Raw genomic sequence first — 23,686 nt, 5'->3', positions numbered from 1 at the left:
GTGGCAAAAGGGGAACATCACAGCTCCCAGCAGACATTGAGGAGCCCACAAGGAGCCTTCAGTGGCATCCCTGGGGGAGCATAACCCCCCCTCCTTTCCATTAACAGCTGAACTCACTGACCCATGATACCACAGAGACACCTACCAGCAGCTGGTTTGCCAGGGCCGCTGCCCAGCACCCTGCAGCGCTTCCTGCCAGTGCCAGAGCTCACCAGGCACTAGCCTGGAGCCAGGGCCGCTAGGCGCTGCTGAAGAAAAGCCAGCAGAGGGACACAGTGGAAGCGTCCTGTGCCCTAACACAGAGGTCGATTTAGCAAAACCCTCTTCTGCCAGCACCGGGCCTCCTTCTTCTTACACTGGGCCTGCAAGCGAGGGGGTGGCCGGCACAGCGCCAAGAGTCTAACCTGTGTGGCAGGAGGTGGCTGACGCCCGCAGCCTGCTGGGGAGCTCCCAGAAGTTATTAAGGGACAGAGACTCCTCAATGCCCTTAGTAACAAGGGTTTGGGGGTCACCGAGGCCAGTAAGGGGGTCACTGTGTCGGCCTTATAACCCTGGGTGTTAGGTCACTGTGCAACTTTGATCTAGAGCTCGGATCCCAACAACCGACCAGCAGCCCACAGCCTCCCCCTGGGTCTGCCCCACCTGGTTACTCCTTACAGGCCGACCTCACCCCCCTTCCAGCCCCACATTCGCCCCCTAATCAGCCTACTGCCACTCAGAGCCACAGCCGTGGAGGCGCTGAAGGAGGGAGGGGTGACTCTAGGGTGGGGTTCTTCTCTAAAGATGGCTGGCAGAAAGGTGGTGCTCAGCTCTGTCAGCGACCTGCCCAGGTGCCTCGCTGCCAGGGGATGCAGATGTTTCTGTAAGGCACATAAAGGGGCTATTTGGTGTTGAAGCAAATGCGAGGAATGTGCATTTATGAGAGGGAATTTCCATCTCTTCAGCAGCTATACATCAGGGCCCCAGTGGCCTAATGGATAAGGCATTGGCTTCCGAAGCCAGGGATTGTGGGTTCAAGTCCCATCTGGGGTGAAAATCTGCTTTTTCCCTGTATATTGCAAGGAAAGGGCTTTATTTTCAACCAGGGAGATGTTTGTTTGTTTGTTTGAGCACAAAGTCCTGGATCTTGGGAACAATCACCAAGGATATTAGAAGGCTCAGTCTGGTGACCTAATGGATGCAACCCCACCCCCATCCCAGGGCAGCCCCATCTGAGAGCCAGGATCCATGGAGCAACATTCCCCTCCTGCCCTGACAGGTGGGCTGTGAAGATGATGGTGGAGGGGAGGTTGCACTAGCGCTGCCTGGGCTGTATCTGCCCCAAGGATAAATGGAGGGGGTCATGCAGCCTGTGCCTGACACTCCACAGTGCTACATTCACTCCAGGAACAAGTCAAATCCTGCACCAAGGGTGGTGAATTCCCATGTGAGCACACAGTGCCCCTGCACACACATCAACTGCTGCAAAAGAGACGCAAACTGCACATGGAGGAGACAGCTGGTTTGCTTCCAGGTTGCTTTTATTTCCAAAAGTACTGACATGTGGTCTCTCTTCTTGTTCCGTGGGCAGAAACGCAATGGAGGAGAATCTCACATCCCTGAGCTGCCAGGTGACAGTGGCAGGAAGAAAACGCACTGCAATGAAATTTTAAAAACACTCATAATTAATTTAACAATGAGAAGTAATTAAATAAAAATAATCCAATGGACACACATGCCGGTGGCTTGTTCCAACCCCAGAGAGTGAGGAGCAGGGAGTGTGTGAAAGGCGGGTCGTTAAGTCTGAGGGAGCATATTCATATTTTGTATAAGTTAAACAAATTATAGCAGACAGCTACAAAATACTCCATTTGATAACATCAATACAAAATATATAAATCTACAAGCAATACAGCCATACACAGCTAAGACAGGGTGTCCACTTAATACCAGAGTTCCCACGGCCAAATAGCTGGAAGTCGCTTCACAGTCACTGCTAAACGAAACAACATTGTGCAGAACCAAGAGCAGCCCTGCTGTGCCATTAGGAAGGCCTGCAGGAGACTCAGCAAATCCATCTATGATTCTGTGCTTCTGCTTAGTAGTTACCAAGTGTGATCAATGAAAGGGTGGGTGGGTAGCTCCCTTTTTTGGACACCCTGCCAGCCAGAAGCTATAAAATTCCTCTGAGGCCTTGTCTACACTATGACTTTAGGTCGAATTTAGCAGTGTTACCGCCATTTAACCCTAGACCCATGCACACGACGAAGCCCTTTTTTTCAACTTAAAGGGCTCTTAAAGGGGCGACTGATGGCATGGCTTACAGGGAATTAAAATCAACAAAAGGGGTGGCTTTGCAGCAAGGAGAAACACAAACAATTGTCACACAGAATGGCCCTCTCAAGGATTGAACTCAAAACCCTGTGTTTAGCAGGCCGTTGATTTCACAAAACAAAAGAGGTCAATTTCTTGTTTTGATCCATCTAGCTTTTATATCTTAGGCTGGTAGCAAACAGTACAGTACAACTACTAGCCATTGTCATCTTCTGATTGCTTGGCAGAAGATGGGAATGACCTGGCTGAGTCATTCCCATGTCTGTCCAGGCGCCCCAACTGACCTCAGTGAGATCAGCTAAAAGCAAGAACTATTAATGCACAATTCTGTTCAAAGCCAGAGAAGTCTTTCAGCCTCCTTCCTCTTGCCGGTTTCTCTCCTTCCTTCTGTTCAAAGACAGTTCCCTGTACACTCCTAGTTTGCACAAACCCATCCACTGACCTGTGACTAACAATCTCTCACTGTTAACTCTTACAGGAAAACAGGCCAAAGAAAGCGTATGCAAGCGCTATACCACAGCCCCAGTGCTCTTTTCAGTTCCTTCCCACAGAACTTTCACTCCATACCAGTCCAGTTCCTTGCTGTTTCTTGTCTAACCACTGCCAGAGGTGAAAGTAAGCAGGTACGGGCCGGTATGGAAAGGAGACTGGCTGAGGGAGGGAGAAGCCTGCCCCCTGCATAAGAATAGTTTAAACTCAGCTGTTCCCTGAGCCATTCAGCCCCCGGGGTTAGGAGCGGTTTCTGGCATTCTTGTTAATTTCACTCACAGTAGCTTGGGGGAGGGAGGAGAGTGTGTTTGACCATGGCAGGGGCAGTCCTCTTCTGCCCCCAGGATGAGGGGAATCTCTCCAATACTAATATACACAACAAATACAAGCATTTGGCTGCACATCTTAAATCCAGAGCTAATAAAAGCAGGTGGAAGGGGAAAATTCACTGTACTGTACTGTACTCACACTCACTCACTCTCTCTCTCTCTGGGTACGTCTACACTACGGGATTATTCCGAATTTACATAAACCGGTTTAGCAAAACAGATTGTATAAAATCGAGTGCGCGCGGCCACACTAAACACATTAAATCGGTGGTGTGCATCCACGGTCCGAGGCTAGCGTCGATTTCTGGAGCGTTGCACTGTGGGTAGCTATTCCGCAGCTATCCCATAGTTCCCGCAGCCTCTTGGCATTTCCGGGCTGAGATCCCAGTGCCTGATGGGGCAAAAATCATTGTCGCGGGTGGTTCTGGGTAAATGTCGTCAGTCACTCCTTCCTCTGGGAAAGCAACGGCAGACAAGCATTTCGCGCCTTTTCCCCCTGGATTGCCCTGGCAGATGCCATAGCATGGCAATCATGGAGCCTGTTTTGCCTTTTGTGACTATCACCGTATGTGTACTAGATGCCGCTCACAGAGGCGATTCAGCAGCGCTACACAGAAGCATGCTTTTGCTTTTGCATGACAGCAGAGATGGTTACTAGCCATATTGTACCATCTACCATACCATAAATTGGTAATAAGATGGTCATGGTTACCAGTCCTTTTGCACTGTGCCATTTGCTGCTGTCATAAGTGCCCCTGACCAATCAGCCAGGGGCACAAAAGCCAAAATTGGGAATGACTCCCTGAGTCAATTCCTCCTTTTTGGTATCTAAAAATAAAATCAGTCCTGTCTAGAATATGGGCAAGTGTACTAGAGAACCACTGTATCATAAAACCAGAGAGCACAGCTGCTCTGTATCAGACCCTGTAGAAATTATGAGCTGTATGCTATTCACAGGGGGTGCTCCTGCAACAACCCCACCTGTTGATTCCATTCTTCCCCCAGCCTTCCTGGGCTACCATAGCATTGCCCCCCCCCCACTTGTGTGATGAAGTAATAAAGAATACAGGAATAAGACACATTTTGTTAGAATGAGTGGAAGGCAGCCTCCAGCTGCTATGATAGTCCAGACAGGACAATAAGGAGTGTGTAGAAGAGGAGCCCAGCATCTCTCTGCTAGTCCAGGGGCAATTGAATCTTTTTTTTAACACATGAAGGGTGGGGGCTGATGGAGCTCAGCCCCCTGTTGCTATGATGAGGATGGTTACCAGCCATACTGCACCATCTATCAGGAAAAATTAGGGCCAGGCACCCTTGATTGACCTCGCTGATACTAGTCATCATAGTTATCAGTCCTTTTGCACTGCCCCATGTGCCAATAGACTGATGATGACAATGGATATCAGTCTTATTGCACCATCAGCTACCCATGGTGGGGCGGGAAGCAAGGATATTGGTGTTGAGTGCTGCAGCATCGCATGTATCTGCAGCATTCAGTAAAGATAGGGTGACATGAAAAAGAGTCAGCAGAGGATTGTTTTCCCTTTCACTTCTGGGGGTGGGGGGGGTTGCGTAAATTGCCAAGCTATGCCCTGACCCATCGCGGACACTGTGTTTGACCCTAGAAACATTTGGAGCTCAGCCAAGAATGCAAATACTTTTCAGACACTGCAGGAACTGTGGGATAGCTTGAGTCCTCCAGTCCATGAGCATCCATTTGATTCCTTGGCTTTCCGTTACGCTTGTCATGCAGCAGTGCGCTGAGTCCCTGCTATGGCGTCTGTCTGGAGATTTTTTAAAAATGTTTTTTAATTCGTCTTCTGTAACGGAGCGCTGATAGAACAGATTTGCCTGCCCTTACAGCTAGGGGCGGCTCTATAAATTAGGCCGCCCCAAGCAGCGCGGCGCGCTGCGCCGCCCTTCCCCGGTCCCGCGGCGGATCCCCTCTTCCTGCGGCTCTGCTTGAGCTGCCGCAGGCATGCCTGCGGGAGCTCAACCGGAGCCGCGGGAAGAGGGGACCCGCCGCAGTCATGCCTGTGGCAGGTCCGCTCGTCCCGGGCTCCGGTGGACCTCCCGCAGGCATGCCTGTGGAAGGTCCGCCGGAGCCAAATGCCGCCCCCCCAGGAAAGGGCCGCCCCACGCGCCTGCTTGGCGCGCTGGGGTCTGGAGCCGGCCCTGCTTACAGCGATCACGTCCGCATGGTCCATGCGGGAGCTCTTTCTTTATTTTGATTTTTAACTGCATCACCACACATGCTGATCGGAGCTCCACGCTGGGCAAACAGGAAATATTCAAAAGTTCGCGGGGCTTTTCCTGTCTACCTGGCCACTGCATCCGAGTTCAGATTGCTGTCCAGAGCAATCAGTGGTGCACTGTGGGATACCGCCCGGAGACCAATACCATCGATCTGCGGCCACACTAACCCTAATCCGATATGGTAATACCGATATTAGCGCTACTCCTCTCGTTAGGAAGGAGTACAGAAACCGGTTTAAAGAGCCCTTTATACCGATATAAAGGGCCTCTTAGTGTGGACGGGTGTGGCGTTAAATCGGTTTAATGCTCCTAAAACCGGTTTAAAGGCATAGTGTAGACCAGGCTTCTCTCTCTGCTGCAGACAAGGCTCTGCATTCCTCCTCCCCACAGCAGGGGTTCTGCTCAGTGCCAGACAGGAAGAAAGCATGGAGCCTAGTGTCTGCAGCCTGGCTGGAGGAGGAGGGAAGACACAGAGAAAAATGTGACAGTGAGTTTTCACTTTTTCAGGCTTATTCCAATAGTAAAGTTTTATTACAGACAGTACTGATAGTAGTAATAGTACTAATAGTAGTTTTATTTTCTCTATCTATGTCATGCAATGGGAGGGATCCATGAAGTACGTAGGAGAGGTGGATTGCTTGCGATTGGACCATATGGGTAAGAAATGTAAATTATTTTCACCCCTGCCCAAACCCCAGGACTCCCAGCCACCTCTGCAGCTGGTAGCTCCAGGGATGATTTAAAGGGCCCGGCTCCAAGCTTCAGCCAAATCCCCAAACCCTTTAAATCCTAATTTAAAAGCCCCAGAATTTAAAAGCCCCACCTCTTCCTATAGAGGCCACACCTCCTCCGGTTGAGGAACCATCCCCTCCACTGGACTCTGGAGTACTAGCAAGTCCTTTAAGTCACTTTTATCCCTGACCACTGCACACATGTGCTATACCGTACCCTGAGCTGATTCCTGACTTTTATACTTACTACAGCCTTGCTGATCTGTGGTGCAATGGGTCAGCATGTTTGGCTGTTAACTGAAATGATGGTGGTTCAAGCCCCATCAAGGACAGCAGTAAGTCTGTGCTACTTCCTTGCTCCCTGAGGCCTGCTGGGAGCCTCAAAGGCTCCATTTTGCTTCCTCTTGGCCTCAGTGCTTTTAACGGGTGGCCTGAAGAGCAGGCTAGATGCCATTCAGAAACCCATCTCCCAGCAGCCGTGCCAGAGGCTCAGGCTTAATCCTCAAGGCCGAGCCCAAAAACTTTCAGTTGGGAACATTTCGCCCTCTTCCTGCCTCCACCCAAGTGGCAAGGGAGAAGCGGATGAGACACATTGGCTTGAAGATGCCTCCCTCCCACTTCCCTGTACGCTGTGCAAAGCCCTTGGCCTGCCTCATGCCTCACCCAGATGGGGGCTTGTCTCTGCATCTCCCCAACAGGGGAGCAGAGAGCCAAAAGGGCCACAGGAGACCAATGGAGCTAGGCAGGGATAGAAAAGACTTCTCTTCTCTTCTCTTCTCAAGAGTCCTATTAATCTCACCCATGGGACGTTCCAGCACCGGGTGGGCTCAAAGCACCAACCTTCCCCTCAGCAACGGAAGGGGGAACCAGCTCTATCACGCAGAAGGAGGCTCCCTACCTCTGCTGCTGCCATCCTGCAGCCTTTAATATGGATTTGTTTTAGCTAATGTGCATTTCCTGAACACCCACCATGGCCAAGTCCAGCTGCTCCAAGGCACTGAACATCAAGCACCTCGTCCTGGGCCCCCAAATCCCTGCCACCTTCCACATGGCCACTTTTACAGATGCCCCTTCCCTGGTACTGCCCTCACTCAGCTGCACAGAGGAGCTTTCGTCCCCAGTCCCTGCCCATCACCCCCTCTGGCACTATTCCCGAGGGCTACACTGCCTCACTCTCCTCCCCGAAATTACTCCAATGGAGGAATTCAAAGCAAGAACCATTAACACACAATTCTGTTCAAAGACAGAGAAGTCTTTCAGCCTCCTTCCTCTCACTGGTTTCCCTGTACACTCCGAATTTGAATAAACCCACCCACTGACCTGTGACTATCAATCTCTCACTGTTAACTCTTACAGCAAAACAGGGCAAAGAAAGTGTATGCAAGCGCTATACCGCAGCCCCAGTGCTCTTTTCGGTTCCTTCCCACAGAACTACCTCAAACGTACAGTCATCAGGCACACATAAGACACAGTTTCACTCCATGCCAGTCCAATTCCTTGCTGTTTCTTGTCTCACCACTGCACACATATGGTATAACCCTACCCTGAGCTGATTCCTGACTTTTGTGCTCAATACATCCTTGTTTGTATGTGACTCTGTGGTCCAATGGGTCAGCCCATTTCGCTGTTTACTAAAAGGATGGTGGTTCACGCCCACCCAGGAATGGTGTTGAGTCTATGCTACTTCCATGCTCCTCAAGAGCTGCTCGGAACATCAAAGGTCCCCTTTTGCTGCCTCAAAACCTTCCCTCTTGGCCTCAGTGCTTTCAGCTGATGGCCCAAAAAGCGGGCTGGATGCCATTCAGAAACCCATCTGCCAGCAGCCGTGCTGGAGGCTCAGGCTTAATCCTCAAGGCCGAGCACAAAAACTTTCAGATGGGAACATTTCGCTCCCTTCCCGCCTCCGCCCAAGCGACATGGGAGAAGCGGACGAGACACACCGGCTCAAAGACGCCTCCCTCCCACTTCCCTGCACGCTGTGCAAAGCTCTTGGCCTGCCTCATGCCTCGTCAGGAAAGCGCGGCCATGCTGCCCAAGTCTGAGTCACGTCCGCAGCCTGGCCCGCCCCGGCTGACGGCGCGCAGAGACACACGCGAGTCAATGGCAGGTCGAGTCGGGAGCCTCGGCTCTTTCCCCTGACAGCCACACACACAGCGCTGCCTAGCGCCCCCAGAGCCTCCCTCGTGTTCTCCCGCAGCAGCCGCCTGCTGGTGTGGGTGGGAAAAGGGGACCAGGAAGCACTGCAGCCTCATTCCAGGACAGGAGGCCCTCGCCAAACCCAGGCCTGCCTCTTGCCTTCAGCCCAGGTAGCCAGAGGTGCCGGGGAGCTCCCTGGCAGGCCGCCGCTTCGCCTCAGCCACCTCTTGCCTCATGGCCTAGGCTCTTGGTGCTCTGCTGGTCACCGGCTCGATTGAAGGCCCAGAGGGAAAAGAAACAAGTGCACACGTAGCAGAGGATGGTTTTGATCCCTTGACCGCTGGGTTATGGGCCCAGCACGCTCCTGCTGCGCCACTCTGCTGGTTTTTTCACCCCTCTGCCACCCAACCGCCACTATCCAGATTAGTGCCTTACGCGCTCTCGCGCTGGCAGGCAGAAGTGCAGGCTGCTAGGCCGCTGCCCTGGTCACAGGATTGTACAGTTTCTACAGGGTAAAAGGGATCTATTTGGGGTTTGGACCCCATTGGGAGCTGGGCAGCCGGCTTAAGGTCGGGTGGCGTAAGGAATACACAAACTGCAATAGCCCCGATTGGGGGTAAAGGGCTTCGGTGTGTGGAAGGGTGCAGGGTTAATTCGGTTTAACAGTGCTAAATTTGGTATAAACGTGTGGTGTAGAGCAGGCCTAACAGGGATCTCTGGGGAACAGACGTCATTGCTTTAAGAGCGGATTGCTTAGTGTGTACATCTCTTCTGAAGCACGTCAGCACCTCCGGCTCTTGCAATGCCTCCTGCTTGTGCATAACTGTTCCGATGTGTCATTCCTACGTAGCCAGTTCCAGTTTGTTAGTCTCGCCTCTATGAGTACGAGCTATGGAAGAAATATCTGATTGGCTGAAGGGGTGTTCCTCTGTTAGTTAGAAGAAGTGATTGGTGAAATTTGGGAAGACGTTTATTTGTAACAGAAGCTAAAGAGGGCATTTAAAAAAGTTTCTTCATGTTAGGTGCCACAATGAGACATGGCATACAGTGTGCTGTTTGTCAGTCTCGCTGTCTCTGTGTTCATAGGGAGATTTGATGAATTAAATTACACACTGTAACCACTAAATATAGGTGCTTTAGACGTTAGACTATAGCCGTGGGAGGTTGCTTTAACACAAAGTGATTGGTCTTCCTAAGTAGGAGGGTGAGTTAAAGTGCTCTTTCCTGAATGTAAAGTGAGTAAGCAGTATTGCTTTGATGCAGTTGTTGTCTGTTATTGATGATTTTTCTTTTTTCCCTCTGGGGGGGGTAGAAGGGAAAGAACACAGACTGAGTGGTTAGTCTGTATAAACTACATTAAAAAAACATTTTTTTGAAGTTGGTGTTTAACTTTTGTTTCTGATGTGTATATAGAGAGAAGGGATGTAGTGATTGTAACTAATCTTATTGCTTCTGTATTGTGGGAGGATGTGGGTGTTTTTCAGCGAGTTTTCTAATAGCATGAGAGAAGAAAATGCAGTGTAAAAATACAACAGTTTTTATTTAAACAGTTGCTTAATTGAACCTCTAATTGCTTGAACTTCTAAGTCCACCTTTTTATGCGGTGTCCTCTCTTTTGTCCTCCCTCGTTCTAGTTTAAAGTTATAGGCTCATGGATATTAATTCTGCAAGTTCTCTCCACTTTCCACATTTTCTTCTTTTCTCCACCCTCTCCCCCATTTCGAGTAGCCCTTATTTCTACCCCTAATGCTCTGCCAGTTCGTTGGTATGCAACTTTCTCGGAGCCTCTCTGAGCCCTTAGTACAGGCTGTAGGGTGGAAGTGGGGGAGGAGAAAATGGGACCCACAGAACCCCTGGCAGGTAAGGGGACTGGGAGAGCTTGACTTGGGAAGGAGGGAGGAATGGGGGAGAAGAGGCAAATAGGGGTGCACACAGTCTCTACAGTGGGGGAGAGAATGGGGGCCCTGAAATGAAGCAAAGGGATAAGTGGAGGTACACAGAACCCCTAGTCCTATGGAGATTTGAAGAACCTGGCATGGGGAGTACACAAAGACCCCGGCATGGGGGAATAGAGGGAACACAGAGCCCCTGCCATGGGGAAGTGGGAATGGGAATGGGGGTGTGAACAAAGCCTTTGGTGTGGGAAGAAGTGTGGGGAACTTGGTATGGGGAGAATAAGGGTGCAGAGATTCTCTGGTAAGATCTGAGATTGGGGGAATTTCAGGGAGTCCCTAAAAAGAGTGGGATGGGAGAGGACACATAGGGAGCTTGTGGGAGGGAACTGAGGGGTGCTAGGAGCCTCTGGGACAGGCAATAAACTCGACCTGTACAAACTACAAAGTGTGCTCCCCCCACTTCTGTGAAGAACGTGGCCATCTGCTGACAAAAAAGCTGTTTGCAAAAGGTACGATCCATTTTCTTTCGTGACCACTTGTTTTAAAAAACGAGTCATTACGACGTTAATCAGGGTAGCCGGGGACTGGCAGTAGGGAGGGTGTCTTTGCAGGAGAAATGGCCAGCGCTTAGCTAGAGACGTGCTTCCGAAAGGGATTGTTGGAGGACGATTTTTACAATGTTTTCTTCCAATCAGGCACCGAATAGGCGGGATTGCTTGAATGCAGCTGCTGTCTGGCGCTGATGCCCGCTGCTTCTTCCCGCTGGAGAAGCAGGAGGGAGACAGCATAGACTTGGGGGTGGGGGGGTTGTATTAAACCAATGAATGCAAAAGCTTTAAAATATGACTTTTTAAATTATGCTTTGGGAAGTTTATAATAGCTGGTTTTGTTTCTAAATCTATAGAATACTTAGTTTTTCTATGCGTTGTTGTGAGGGGTTTGCTCACTCAGCCTTTCTTTTTATTTGTTTGTGGTGAGGGATTTTGAAAACCAGTTTAGAAATCAGTGGGAATTGAGTGTCCAGATCACTTGTATGGCTTTGAAAATTCTCCTACAGGCAGCTTTAAGCCTTTGCCTTTTCCCACTTTTCAGGAGAAAGAGACTGTAGTTAAATGCCTGTTACACCTCTACAGATGGTTACCGAATACTCTCCAGGGAAGCAAACGTGTACAGTACGTGACTCCGATGGCAGCTTTCTCTAGCTTTCATTCAAGACTATTTGGCTAGGCTTACTAACAGTTATTGATATTTAGATTGCTATGAATTATGGGTGCTGTTGTTTCAAGGGGGAAAATCGTGGCGATATACTTGCAAAACTAGAGACTTACTGTCTCCTGGATACACCGTGCACGGCGTTGAGGAATTGTGCTGAGAGCAGCAATTGAACCAAATCCTGCTGCTCGGCCTCCGCTTTGCAGCATTTAAATGGTTGAGGTCAGGGCCACCCAGAGGATTCCGGGGGCCTGGGGTCTTCGGCGGCGGGGGGCCCCACTTTGGCAGTAGGTCAGCAGCGGGGGGCCTTCCGTTCCGGGACCCGCCGCCAAAGTGCCCCAAAGACCCACGGCAGGGACCCCCCTCTGCCAAATTACTGCCGAAGCAGGACCCGCCGCCGAAGTGTAGCCCCCACCGCGGGTCTTCGGGGCACTTCGGTGGCGGGTCCCGGAACGGAAGGACCCCCCCCGCCACCGAATTACCGCCGAAGATCCGGCTGCACTCCAGCGGCGGGTCTCGCTTCAGCGGTAATTCGGTGGCGGGGGGTCCTTCTATCCCGGAGAGGAAGGACCCCCCATCAGCGAAGACCGGGAGCGAAGAAGCTCCGGGGGCCCGGGCCCTGCAAGAGTTTTCTGGGGCCCCTGGAGCGAGTGAAGGACCCTGCTCCAGGGGCCCCGAAAAACTCTCGTGGGGGCCCCTGCGGGACCCGGAGCCTGGGGCAAATTGCCCCACTTGCCCCCCCCCCACGCGGCCCTGGTTGAGGTTGCACTAGTAGGATGTAGGGGCACCGAGTTTCCACTATGCTGGGGGGCTGCCCCCCCCTCGGGCTCCTCCCAGGCCCCGCCCCTTCCCTTTCCCCAATGCCCCACTCCTGCGTCCAACTCCTCTCCCTCCCTCCCTGTCAGCGGCAGGAGGCGCTGGGGGAGCGAGAGGAGTGAAGGGGGCGGGGGCTGCTGCTGGGCACTAATGACCCATCTGGTTTCCCACCCCGGGATGCTCCAGTCTCAAGCAGCCAGAGGCGGTGCCTGCTCCCGGTCACGTGACACGCGAAGTCTCTAGTGCCGGGGAACCGGAGAGTACCAGCGGCAGCCCCGGGCGGGCAGAGCTCTGCCGGCAGGGCCGCCCAGAGGGGGGGGCAAGAGGGGCAATTTGCCCCAGGCCCTGTGCCCCGGAGGGGCCCCCGGCCGCACAAGACTGCCTGATACTCCCAGGGACGGCCCTAGCTTTTTGGCCGCCCCAAGCAGTCATGCGCGGGAGTCGCCCCGGAGCCGCGGGAGCAGCGGACCTCCCGCGGGCATGACTGCAGAGGGACCGCTGGTCCCGCGTGGCTCGGCTGGACCTCCCGCGGCTGCGGACGGCTCGCGGGTCCGGCGGCTCCGCTTGAGCTGCCGCAGTCATGCCTGCAGGAGGTCCAGCCGAGCCGCGGGACGAGCGCCCCCTCCGCAGTCATGCCTGCGGCAGGTCTGGTCGTCCCGGGGCTCCGGTGGACCTCCCGCAGGCATGACTGCGGCAGGTCCGCCGGCCCAGCCTGCCGCCCCCCCCCCGGCAGCAGGGGACGCCCCCTAGATTTTGCCGCCCTAGGCACCAGCTTGTTTTGCTGGTGCCTAGAGCCGCCCCTGGATACTCCCCAGCCCCGGCGCCTCAGCGGGCCGTCAGGAGGAGCGGCCCTGGACAGTACAGCAGCGGCGTGAGCGCTGCCGCCTCCCGCTCAGCCAGAGCTGCGGGCTAAGGGGGCGGGGCTGAGAGCTCCGCTCCTGCCGGAGCCGCGCTGTCCAGGGGCCAGGCGCTGAAGAGATGGGACAGACAGGCACGGGGGTAACCCGGCCAGGAACATCGCTGGATAGCGCCGCAGCAGCGGCTTGGCTCCCGAGGGGCCGGAGCTCCGCCTCCTTCCGCTGAGTCAGAGCTGCGGCCGCGTGCTAAGGGGGCGGGGCTGTGATCTCCAGTCACGCCGTAGCCACGCTGCCACCGCGCTGTCGAGGGCAGCTGCTGGGCGCCGCGGTGGCTAAGGCTCTGAGAGTGGGGAGACCAGGAGAGGCAGGGGTAAGCCGCATGGTGGGGGTGGGGGCAACACATGGGGTACATTAGAGAGAGGAAACCAGGAGAGGTGGGGGTAAGCCACATGGGGGAGGCGGGGGGAACCCCCCCGCAGCATGAACCCCTCATCCTCAGCCCCAACCTTCATCCCTCTGCACCCTAATCCTCTGCCCCAGTCCTGAGCCTCCCCCCACAGCATGAAACCCTCATCCCCAGCCAGAACCCTCATCCCCTCACACCCTAATCCTCTGCTCCAGCCCTGAGCCCCCCCACATCATGAACTCCTCATCCTCAGCCCCACAGCCCTCACCCCACACCCCAAACCTCTGCCCTAGCCCTGAGCCCCCCTGCATCATGAACCCCTCATCCTCAGCCCCACAGCCCTCACCCTGCACTCCCTCCTATCCCCAAACTCCCTCCCCAGAAGGTGCACCCCCTCCCCCTTCCCACACACCCCTTCCCAACCCCAAACTCTGTCCCAAAGCCTGCACCCTTCACCCCCTCCTGCACACCCACCCCTGCCCCAGCCCCGAGCCTGCACCCAGCACCCAAACTCCATCCCAAAGCCTGCACCCTGCACCTCTCCTGCACCCTAATCCCCAGCCCAGGATCTGCACCCCAGACCTCCCCCGCCAAGCCCCCTCCCAGAGCCTTAGGCAGGTGGGGGCGGAGCTTGGGGGGACAGAGTTGGGGCACGGGTTCTGGGCACCACCAACATTTTTACAAACTTGCCACCCCTGCTCACAGAAACCCCCTGGAAGCTGCCACCGCCCCACCTGGTATGCTCAGAGACTACTTCTTCTATCCCTGCAGTCCCTGCCAGGACCCCAGTACCCTGTCTTGCTGAGACAGACCCCCCCGTCTGCTCCAACAAAGACCCAGGGTCTGCATTACTTGCCCCAAAGCTGCAGGTTTACCTGAAAGCTGCTAACAGAAGTGTTCCTGTTTTTAACTCTCAGATGCCCAACTCCCAATGGGGTCTAAACCCAAATAAATCCGTTTTACCCAGTATAAAGCTCATAAACTGGGTAAACTCATAAATTGTTCGCCCTCTATAACACTGATAGTGAGAGCTGCACAGTTGTTTGCTCCCCCAGGTATTAATACATACTCTGAGTTAATAAAGTAAAAAGTGATTTTATTAAATACAGAAAGTAGGATTTAAGTTGTTCCAAGTAGTAACAGCCAGAACAAAGTAAGTCACCAAGCCAAATAAAATGTGCAAAGTATGTCTAATCAAAGTGAATAAAGATAAGATCCTCACCAGTTCCAGAATGCTCCTTTTTACAGACTAATCTCCTTTTATCCTGGGTCCAGCAGTCACTCGCACCCCCTGTAGTTACTGTCCTTTGCTCCAGTTCCTGTCAAGTATCCTTGGGGGTAGGGAGGCTCTCTCTTTAGTCAGCTGAAGACCACCATGGAGGGGTCTCCCAGGGGTTTAAATAGACATTTTCTTCTAGGTGGACTGGAGACCTCCTCCTCACTCCTATGCACTCACAGTCCAGCTCCAAGATGGAGTTTAGGAGTTACCTGGGCAAGTGACATGTTAATGCATGACTCACAGTTTCTTACCAGGTAGCAGCCATGGGTCCTCAAGTAGACTTCTTATCTGGATTGGAGCATTCCAAGATCCAGTGTCCTTTAAGTGTCTCTTCATTAGGGACTTAACTTGAACATTCCTTTCTCCAGGAACTGACCAAATGCTCTACTAAGGTTATTTAGAAATCAAGCCAGTACACAGCCAATATTTTGAATTAAAAAATGACACATGCATGGAGATAGGATTAATAGATTCAGTGGATCATAACCTTTACATAGATACATTGTATAGCATATGTAGCATAGATTCAGTATACCGTATTCCAGTTACGTCATATTCCCATAAGGCATTATGCGATACAGTGTCACACTAACAAAATGAAAGATACCAAGGGAATTAATTTGTTTGCAGGTATCATCACATAGTCAACAATCGTGCGTTTAGAAAAATGAAACGTACATATGCTTCAGGATTTAAGAAGAGAAAGCAGAAGAGATCTAGACAGACGCAAGAAGAAAAGGGAAAAATAACTCTTCACAAATTTCTTCAGGGACAATATAAGTCAAGTCAGTTGACTGAGTTGAGCGATGCTGTCATTGAAAGCTCTTCAGAGGTGGGAAGTGAAAGTGGTGTTGTAAGAGAAAAAGAAAAGGCGGTGTGTGAGGAATCCAAAATATTAACACATTCAGAAAACAGTTTTATGGTTGTTGTGGAGGAAGAGAAGGAAATCCAGCCTCTTTGGATAGACGATGGAGAACACAGCGGTAACACTGCTACAACTGAGAAACTGGTACAGTCGACTAGTCCTGCTGCTATAGGTGGGAATGACAAAGAAGAGTTGTGCAGTAATGACTCTGCCTCTTGGAAGTACCTAGATATAAAGAAAAGAGATCTTATTGTATTGAAGGGTCCACCACAGAAGCCCAAAACCTTTCCTCGTGATTCTTTTGGCAGGAAATTGCCAATAATCGTTTTTTCTAAACATCTAAGTAATGGCGAATCTATTGAAAGAGACTGGATGGTGTGGAGTAAAGATGCTGCAGCAATATTTTGTTTTCTCTGCAGTCTCTACAGAAGTGAAACTCAATCTAAGCAAATACAGCACTCAAAATTTGTCAAAGGTGGAATTGCAGATAATTGGAAAAAGATTTACGAGAAAATCAAGAATCATGAAGAAAACGCTTCACATTTGAGCAATTACATTAAGTGGAAGGAATTATTTCAGACACTCAGTGATAAAAGAGGCATTGATGCAGCATTACAACATAGTATTAAACAGGAGGAGGAAAAATGGCGTAAAATATTAACTGCCATTGTTGACGTAATTCTTTTCCTAGCAAAGAATAATCTGCCATTTCGTGGTAGCCATTCTACTGTTGATTATGATGACTGTGGGCTTTTCTTGTCAACACTGAAGCTTGTGGGCAGGTACGATACTGAGGTGAAACAACATCTAGAGATGGTAGCTCAATGCAGAGAGTCTGGTCAAAGAATGCAGGCTCACTACCTGTCATGGTGTAGTCAGAATGAGTTCTTGAAACTATGTGGGGAGAAAGTTTTAAACTCTATTCTTGAAGAGGTAAGAAAAGCCCGATATTTCAGCATTGTTGTTGATGGTACACCTGATGTTTCACACACAGAGCAGTTAGTTTTTATTCTCAGATATGTGATGCAAAAAAACCGAAATTGGGATGTGCATGAAAGATTTGTTAAACTAGTAGATTTTGAAAAGAAGACTGGGGCAGATATCGCAGAACAGATAAAGAGGTTTTTAAAAGAATGTGACTTAGAACTATCTTGGTGCAGAGGGCAGGGATATGACAATGCCTCTAACATGTCAGGAAAATTTCAGGGAGTAAAGACAAGAATTTTGGAAGAAAATGCCCAAGCCTATTTCTCTCCACGCAGCACTCACACGCTGAACCTCTGTGGCATCCACGCCATGGAAACCAGTGTAGAGATAAAAACATATTTTGGAAATGTGCATAAACTCTATAAAGTATTTGCTCTTAGCCCTGCGAGATGGAAAATTTTGCAGACCACTGCGAATATATCTCTTCACTCTGTATCTAAAACTAGGTGGAGCGCAAGAGTTGATGCTGTTCGCCCCCTAATCAAAAACCACACCGGTGTGCTGGAAAGTTTAATTATAATTGAAGAAGAGCTTCATTTACCTCCTGAAATCCAGGCAGATGTTGACTGTTTAATTAAGTGGCTTAAGTCATTTGAAATTGTACTTCTTACTACAATATGAAGTACAAATTGTAGTAAGTGCTTCAGTGTATTGATGATAAAAACAAGGTCCTACAAAGCTCCAAATTAACAATGGAAGAGGGAGCTAAACACGTCAGCAACTTAGTCAAGGAAATTCAAACACTGAAAGATTCTTGGCCAATTTTTTTTGAAGAAGCTAAACAAATCACTTCAAGCCTCGGCATTGACCCAAAAATGAAAAGTGACTCAAGGATTCGGAAGAACAAGCGATTCTTTGATGACACAGGGGGTGCAGACTATACGTTTGACTCTCGCTATATTCAGTTCAAAGTACAGGTGTTCTTCCTTACAATGGATTTGCTTCTATCAGAGCTAGGAGATCTTGGCGAAAGAATGGCTGAGGTCTCAAATTTATTTTCACCTATTTTGTTTCCGCCAGATACAGTGGATGAATCTTCTATAGAAAATTTTGTTGACACTTTGGCCACAGCATATCCAAAAGACCTCCAGAGAGAAGATCTTAAAGAGGAACTTAGAATCTATTACAAAATAAAAGACGATTCCAACTTAAGAGTTGATGGACATATAACCTCTGCACTTACACTTCTTAATGCTCTCTTCAAAAAAAGGTTGGAAAATGTGTTTCCACAGATTTGTATTTGTTTACGCCTACTAATAGTGTTGCCAGTGTCAGTAGCATCAGGAGAGCGTGCATTTAGTAAGCTAACATTGATTAAAAATCGTTTGCGTTCAGCCACTGGGGAAGAAAGGCTGAACCATTTGCTGACTTTGAGCATAGAATATGAAATGGCCAACGACATAAGTTTTGATGACATTATTAATGAGTTTGCCAAAATGAAAGCGAGGAAAAAAATTGCACCTTGTGATTAATTTGAGCAAGAGTGTTGGGAAGCTTAAGATGAACAACAGTATTGCCAGTGTTAGGCCTAAAACTTCCGGAAGCTTTATAGAGTGAGCTTTGTAAAATTATCTTTAAAAAGCAAGCTTTGCAAAATTAAGCTCCAACTTGTGGTCAAAAGACACCTGCAACCAGGCAACATTTTATGCTGACTCCTATGCAGTAAAATAGGTCATGCCCATGGGTAGAGTTTATTAAGACCACCTTTGAAACTTGTGGTTAAGTCTGGGTTGCTCGAGCTGCTCAAGTGGTACTAACACTATAGTATTAAGAATGGTAGTGTCAGGATAATTTGATCTCTGATTATATTAATGCTGCAGTATTAAAATAGTAGTAAAAGTTTAATACTAGTGTTAAGTTGTTTAGAAGTAGTAGAAAATTGGCAATTTATAGCACCTTTGTTTATACTTATGGTTATTAAGGGCAGGAATAGAACTTGTAAAGGTTAATAGTTAATAAGCAATAACAACTTTGCATGTACTCATGCCTGTCATCAGTAAAAAGTAAGGACATGCTTTTATAATAATAAGTAGCTAATGCATAACATTACCGGTACTTGTGCTTGTTTGCAATATAATTTGTCATTTATATTAATCCTTATTCAATGCCGGTCTTTAATTTTTCTTTTCTTATTCTGTCTGTAATACATTTATAGCCGTAAGTCATTAAAAGCCTATCTTGAGGCATATTCAGTAGTTTTAATTTCTTTGTATGGACACCACTTAACCTCATTACATCTGTGTTGGGTGGTGGGAAGTAGTGATCACCCAGAGCCCCATTTGGGACCTGATGTGTGTCCCCTTCTTCCTATATCTCTGCACAACTGTATAATTAATGTTCAGAACAATTTGTAATAAAACGATTTCATAAGAAACATTATGTAATTGCAAATGTATACATACCCTTAAAGCATTTAATGTTTTCAAATAATGTATATTGTATGTTTTCAAATTATTAAAATTTAATTTTTGAATCTATTTGACTGGTTACTTTTTACATATCCAAATACATGTTACTAGAGTATTGCACCTTTTTTTATGGAAGGGGCCCCCAAAATTGCTTTGCCCCAGGCCCCCTGAATCCTCTGGGCGGCCCTGAAGTGTAGTAGTTGAAACTGTCTGATCTAGCTAACCAGCAGGGAAGTTATACTGTCTCTTTTAAGTGTGAAGCAAGCATCCAGTGTTGTTTTAATGGAGCTATTCTTTGCTATTGATGACTTTTCCTGTTTTCTTTTGGGGGAGCCAGCAGAGGGAGAACATGGACTGAGTGGTTAAACTTTGCAAAGCAAATTGAAAAATATGTTTTTGGGTTTTTCTGTTGCATGAATCTGTTTACAGTTTTTGCTGATAGTCTGTTTAATGGCAAAACTTAAATTTGTTTTGATAGGATTTGGAAGAAAAGTAAACCTAGTGTGCAATTGGTGTTTTAAAGATTTCTAGTTCAGTACTTACTAAAAAATTTTTAATATTCCTTTATGTTGCTATATCTTTTTCTCTTGTAATCTATGTCAGAATTTAGGTAGGGTCCCGTGTCTGCACGTTCTCTTCCTTTTCCACTTTCTTCTCTGCTTTTCTTTTCTTCCCTTCCCATTTTTTGGGAACCCCTATTTTTACTCCTACTGCTCTGGCAGGGGGTAGACAGTTTGCTCTTGGCCCCAAGCACATCAGACAATCCACACAGGATCTGAGAGTTGCTGTCTCCTGGTCGTATAGTGAGTAGAGGGTGGAATGGGGAGAAAAGCGGCTCACACAGAGCCCCTGCCATTGGGGAGAATGGGGGACCTTGCTATGGGTGGAATCAAACACACACAACCCCTGCCATGGAGAAAGACTGGGGAACCCTGGAATGGGTGGAAGAGACAATGAAGGGCATGGGGGGGAGGGATTTACATGAGGGATTTGCATCTGTCAACATCTCCCATGCCCCACTGGGTGTTTTCCTTCCCATCTTATTTCTTCTCTTTTCTGTTACTCTTTTTTTCTGTCTGAGGTAAATGAAAAATCCACACCCCTGAGAGACGTAGCTGAGCTGACCTAAACCCTCCTACAGTAACTCCTCACTTAAAGTCAGCCTGGTTAACGTTTCGTTATGTTGCAGATCAATTAGGGAAAATGCTTATTTAAAGTTGTGTAATGCTCCCTTCTAATGTTGTTTGGCAGCCGCCTGCTTTGTCTCCTGCTTTCAGAAAGAGCAGCCCATTGCAGTTAGCTGGTGGGGGCTTGGACCCAGGATGGACCGGCAGCCCCCTATCAGCTCCCCACTCCCCTAAGTTCCCTGTGCAGCAGCTGCCTGCAGTTCAGATGTGTCCCTCCCCCCACTGCCATGTGCTGCTCCTGCTCTCTGCCTTGGAGCTGCTCCCCAAGACTCCTGCTTGCTGGGGGAGGGGCTAATGTCAGGGTGTCCCCCTACCTCCTGCTCCTGCACCCCGCTTACCCCATCTTCCATAGAGCAGGGCTCAGGAGGGAGAGAGCTTGCAGCAGCTGGGGTCTCAGCAAGCTGAGCTAATCATCATCACTGTGTATCAGTATTAAATTGTTTGTTTAAAACTTATACTGTATATATACACACACACAGTCTTTTGTCTGGTGAAAAAAATTTCCCTGGAACCTAACCCTCTCGTTTACATTAATTCTTATGGGGAAATTGGATTCGCTTAACATCGTTTTGCTTAAAGTGGCATTTTTCAGGAACATAACTACAAGGTTAAGTGAGGAGTTACGGTATAGACTGCTAGTTGGAAAAGCAAGAGGGGAGAGCACAGACTGAGTGGTTAGGCTTTGTATACTGAATAAAAGGAGTTTTTGTAGTGTACCAGAAATCTAGTTATGAGGAAGGTTAGATATAATAGCTTTATTTAGAAACTTGTATAGCGCTTAGGTGCAGATAGTCTGGTTTTCTTTTTGCTGGGGTGGGTTTTGAGTAAATCATTAGTCTGCTTGGTTTCTTTCCTAATCTGAAGTGGATTGAGCCTCTAAATCCTTCCACTCCTCTCCCCTCCCCCCAAATGTGAAGGGGAACAGCCTCAACCTTTTGTCTTATTCTGCTTTGTAGGAGAAAGATGCTCTATGTAAATAGTCATGATCCATTTAGGTTAATTCTTATGCTGAATGGTGGGTAGGAGAGGGTATAAATCATTTGAGACTCTTGTGCCACTCCCTGTGTGGCCTGTGTTTTTCTTTGTTTTAAAATGAGACTGTCTAGTTTTTATGTAAATATATTTGGGTGGTTTCACTCATATTTATATTGCTATGAATTTCATGTGCTCTTGTCTCACAGCAGACAGGGGGGAAAAAGCCTGTGGCAATGGACTTTGCAAAATTATAGACTAGTGATTCTCAACCTGTGGCCCAATCAGCAGCTGCGGCCGATGTGGCATCCTCAGGGCCATACAGGTAGTATATAGTGTGTGGATTCTGCTCAAATAACACAGAGAAAGTTGCCTATGCAGCTCACAATGGTAGGGTCAGACCAGAAGATATCTTCTTTCCAAGTGGGAATTGTGCAGGGAGGAACAACAGACCTAGTGCAGCTGTGTTGCTACTGTCTACTAGCACTGAAATGGTTCCGAATGCCTTGGTTCAAGTGGCACCAGTTCTAAAAGTAAGGGTGATTTAGTGCTGTGGTTTTCAAACAGGGGTATCCAATGGTCTTCCAGGGGGTACATCAACTCATCTAGATATTTGCCTAGTTTTACAACAGGCTACATAGAAAGCACTAGCAAATTCGTAACAAATTAAAATTCATACATTGATTTGTTTATACTGTTCTCTATACTATACACTGAAAGGTAAGTACAATACTTATATTCAAGTGATTTATTTTTATAAATATTGCATCTGATTTTGTAAGCCAGTAGTTTTTAAGTGAGGTAAAACTTGGGGGTATGCAAGAGAAATCAGACTCCTGAAAGGGGTACAGGTGTCTCTAAAGGTTGAGAGCCACTGATTTAGTGCAGGTACCACCGGTAACATAGAACCCTGCAAAAACTTCTAGTGCAGATGAATTTGAGAGCAAACCAGAGAGAAACAGCTGCGGATCATGCTAAAAAGGGCTGACCGGTCCGGATTGTCTGTGCCTGACAGGCTGTCATGTGGTACGGAGGAGCCTGTGAGAGGTATGGCAAAGCAAGAGGGTTTGATTAGTTGCTAGGAGCTCCACATGCTAATCAGGAGGTGTGTTTCTGTAAATAGCGACATAAACATCTTCTAATGGACAGTGTGCTAAAGCTGTCTCAATTGTGCTTTAATGAAATGGGAACCTGGTTTTAGATTTTTGGTCTTTAATTCGCTGGGGGTGAAACCTGTTGTATGAAAACATTCACCGTGGGAAGAAAGCTTGTGCACATTAGCCTGGGTGTGTAGCCGAGCACAGCTTTGTTAAGACTATACTTTCAGGGATCATTTCTATAGTTTGTAACTAGAGAACTGTGGTTGAAAGTGTCTGACCTTACTAATCACAATGAGAAGTTAAAGTGTTCTTTTCTGAGCATGAAGTGAGTGGACAATGGTGCTTTAATGCATCTGTTGTCTGCTATTGGTGAGTGTTCTTGCTTTTCTTTTGGGAAGCTGAGAGGAAAAGAACACAGACTGAGTTGTTGGTCCTTATAAAACAAGTTTAAAAATAAATGTTTTGGGGTTTTTTCTGTTATCTGAATTTATTTAGAGCAAAGCTTTTATGCAGTTCTGTTTAGTAGTAAGTCTTAATTTATTTTGATAGAATTTGGAAAAAAAGTAAAGGTAGTGTGAAAATGGTATTTTAAAGGTTTCTAGTTCAGTACTTATTGAAAGATTTTTTTAAAAAAATTTATGTTGCTCTCTCTTTCTTTTTTTCTTGTAATCTATTTCAGAATTTAGATAGGGTCCTGTGTCAGCAAGTTCTCTTTCTTTTCCACTTTCTTCTCCGCTTCTCTCTTCTTCCCTTTCCATTTTTTGGGAAGCCCCTATTTTTACTTCTCCTGCTCTGGCAGGGGGTACGCAGTTTGCTCTTGGCCCCAAGCCCATCAGACAATCCACACAGGAACTGAGAGTTGCTGTCTCTGGGCGTATAGTGGGTAGAGGATTCTAAAGCTGTCTCAGGGTGTCTGCACTATGGGATTATTCCGATTTTACATAAACCAGTTTTTGGAAACAGATTATATAAAGTCACGTGCACGCAGCCACACTAAGCACATTAATTTGGCAGTGTGCGTCCATGTACCAAGGCTAGTATCGATTTCCGGAGCATTGCACTGTACGTAGTTATCCCATAGTTCCTGCAGTCTCCCCCACCCATTGGAATTCTGGGTTGAGATCCCAATGCATGATGGGACAAAAACAGTGTCGCCGGTGATTCTGAGTAAATGTCGTCAGTCAATCCTCCCTCCATGAAAGCAACTGCAGACAATCATTTTGCACCCTTTTCCTGGGCAGATTGCCTGGGCAGACACCATAGCACGGCAACCATGGAGCCAGTTCAGCCTTTTTTCACCATCACTGTATGTCTATTGGATGGTGCTGAGAGACGTGGTACTGCAGTGCTATACAGCAGTATTGTCTTGCTTTTTGTAAGTTAGCAAAGATGGTTGTTGTGTATTTGGTTGTCATGGTTTTTGCTGCTATGGCAACTGAGTTAGAGTA

The 23,686-nt window shown here is 48.4% G+C and overlaps 2 non-coding genes and 2 pseudogenes across 2 annotated transcripts; all 4 read left to right on the top strand.

The window, feature by feature from the left end:
• Positions 1 to 959: 959 nt before the first annotated feature.
• On the top strand, positions 960 to 1,032 carry TRNAR-CCG. The gene has a single exon. It is a non-coding gene; the product is annotated as a tRNA-Arg (tRNA).
• Positions 1,033 to 9,405: 8,373 nt separating this feature from the next.
• Positions 9,406 to 9,592, top strand: LOC123360676 (annotated as a pseudogene).
• A 9,547-nt stretch (positions 9,593 to 19,139) lies between these two features.
• LOC123360677 lies at positions 19,140 to 19,342 on the top strand (annotated as a pseudogene).
• A 3,107-nt stretch (positions 19,343 to 22,449) lies between these two features.
• LOC123360675 lies at positions 22,450 to 22,666 on the top strand. Its single transcript, XR_006576051.1, has one exon. It is a non-coding gene; the product is annotated as a small nucleolar RNA U3 (small nucleolar RNA).
• The last annotated feature ends 1,020 nt before the right edge of the window (positions 22,667 to 23,686 follow it).

The sequence above is a fragment of the Mauremys mutica genome, unplaced genomic scaffold, assembly GCF_020497125.1.
Source record: "Mauremys mutica isolate MM-2020 ecotype Southern unplaced genomic scaffold, ASM2049712v1 Super-Scaffold_100292, whole genome shotgun sequence".
Taxonomy (NCBI): Eukaryota; Metazoa; Chordata; order Testudines; family Geoemydidae; genus Mauremys; species Mauremys mutica.
Note: the sequence above shows the minus strand (reverse complement) of the source record. Positions and strands in the feature narration are given on the sequence as shown.